General features: G+C 43.9%; 1 non-coding gene across 1 annotated transcript; it reads right to left on the reverse strand.

The window, feature by feature from the left end:
* Positions 1-1,276: 1,276 nt before the first annotated feature.
* LOC120272784 lies at positions 1,277-1,383 on the reverse strand. The gene has a single exon (XR_005540320.1). It is a non-coding gene; the product is annotated as a small nucleolar RNA R71 (small nucleolar RNA).
* Positions 1,384-2,275: the final 892 nt, after the last annotated feature.

Consider the following 2,275-nt stretch of genomic DNA (forward strand, 5'->3'; position numbering starts at 1 on the left):
AATGGTCTAAGGGATAACCCTCCGCTGGGGCTTAGTTGCTCTTGCAACGGAGTGAAGCGTTGAGGCGATCTTAGTATCTAGGGTTTAATCATGGTTAGGGACCTTCTGCCTGGACCAAAGGGTTAGGTCTATAATTAGGAAGAGATTTATCACTTGGAATCCCTAGAGCTCATTGCAACTCTATTCGAGTGCGAGGTTGAGAGGTTATCTAATCTCTCCTCTGAGACATGTATAGAGTTAGGCATAGTTGACCTTAGATTTGGGACTATGTATTTAAGGATTTCCACGACTCACCATTGCATTGATTAGGAAGCATAATAGAGGGTTCTTGCACTTGAAATACTTATCCTAGGTGGAACATTATCCGAGTACCCCATCTTTATCGATTGCCTTACCTCCTTCTTTACTCGTGCTCTCTTACTTGTTGCTTTTACTTTGAGAATTGAATCATTGTCACACTTATCACTATTGATCTTTCACATAGCTAAGAAGCGGATTAAGTGTTTTTACTCCCTACTGCCTGTGGATTCGATACCCGCTCATTCGGAATTATTACTTTGACAAATCCGTGCACTTGCGGGATATACGCAAGGGGAACTTGTCAAGTTTTTGGGGCCGTTGCCGGGGAATAAGCATTTAGAGATACTTTAGACTTTGTTTTCTTAGCTATTTCACCATACATTCTATTTCATATCTTCTTATTCTATCATCGTTCTGATTTCTTTTTCTTTCTTTTTAGGTGCAGCTCCAGGTTATGACCCGAGGGAATCCCACAATACTGATTGAAGGAGATCCTGAGCTTGAACGTACACTTAGAAGAAAAGGGAAAGAGCCTGTGCAAGAACAGTCTAATTTACCTTATTTGGAAGTGGAAGAATCTGAAAACATAGCAGAACAGAATGAGCAACAGTGAACATTATCCGATTATGCCAGACCTTCAGTGTTGGGGACACAATCAAGTATTGTGTGTCCCCCGATTACAGCTCAGAACTTTGAGTTAAAGCCGGCATTCATCCACATGTTGCATCAATCCGCACAGTTCAATGGTTTGGCCAATGAGGATCCAAACAGTCATATAGAGAGTTTTCTCGAGGTGTGCGATATGCTGAAGATAAACAGAGTGACGGATGATGCCATCAAGTTGAGACCCTTCCCATTTTCCCTAAAGAGGAGAGCGAAGCAGTGGCTACACTCATTACCTAGAGCATCGATCACCACATGGGAGGAGATGGTAGAAGCATTTCTTGCCCGTTATTTCCCTCCCGGAAAATCTGCAATGCTTAGGAATGAGATCTCATCCTTTGTTCAGTTGGAATTGGAGTCTCTATTTGAGACATGGGAAAGGTTCAAGGAGCTCCTGAGAAAGTGCCCGCAACATGGATTCCTGGAGTGGATGATTGTTTAGACCTTTTACAATGGTTTGAACCCGAGTACAAGGCAACTCTTGGATGCGGCAGCAGGAGGTACCTTAGGTAGCAAGACACCCGATGAGGCCCGTCAGTTAATTAAAGAAATGGGGTTAAACAGCTGCCAATGGAATGCTAAGGAGAAGAAAAAAGTCGGCGGTCTCCATGAAATAGATGCGGTAACTTCATTGGTGGCTCAAGTGGAAAATTTGAGTAAAAAGTTAGATCTTCTAACTTCAAACAGAGTGGTGGCCGTGACTAATTGCACCGGGTGTGGTGGAGGACATGCTCCCTCTGATTGCCCGATCTCTATCGATGATGTTTCTTCGGTGGAGAACGTTGATTTTGTATGCAATGGCATGAGACCTCAAGGAAACCCATATAGCAATACCTACAATTCGGGTTGGAAGAATCATCCCAATTTCTCATGGAGCAATTAGGGTCCACAAATGGGCCATGGGGCTACCGGGTTTCCAATAATAACAACAAGACCCTCAGGTGGAAAATAGAGTCTCAGGTTTGGAAACCCGAAAGAAAGACTTAGAGAAGCACTTGACTAGATTTGTGCAATCTGCAAATACAAGGTTTGAATCAGTCGAGGCTACACTTCGCAACCTCACCGCCTCTTTGCATACACTTGAAAATCAGGTGGGGCAAATTTTGAAGTCAATTTCTGAAAGGCCACATGGAAGTTTGCCGAGCAATACAGAGACCAACCCTAGAGAGCATGTGAAGCCGATCACTTTGAGAAGTGGTCGTGAGGTTGAAGGCAGGCTTGCGAGTGAGAAGCCAAAAGAACATGCACCCGAGGTTATAGAGGTAGAAGAAGGGACAAGCAAAGAGAAAGAGATGGCACCCCCAACTTTCAA

Source organism: Dioscorea cayenensis, chromosome 11 (genome assembly GCF_009730915.1).
Source record: "Dioscorea cayenensis subsp. rotundata cultivar TDr96_F1 chromosome 11, TDr96_F1_v2_PseudoChromosome.rev07_lg8_w22 25.fasta, whole genome shotgun sequence".
NCBI classification, from domain to species: domain Eukaryota; kingdom Viridiplantae; phylum Streptophyta; class Magnoliopsida; order Dioscoreales; family Dioscoreaceae; genus Dioscorea; species Dioscorea cayenensis.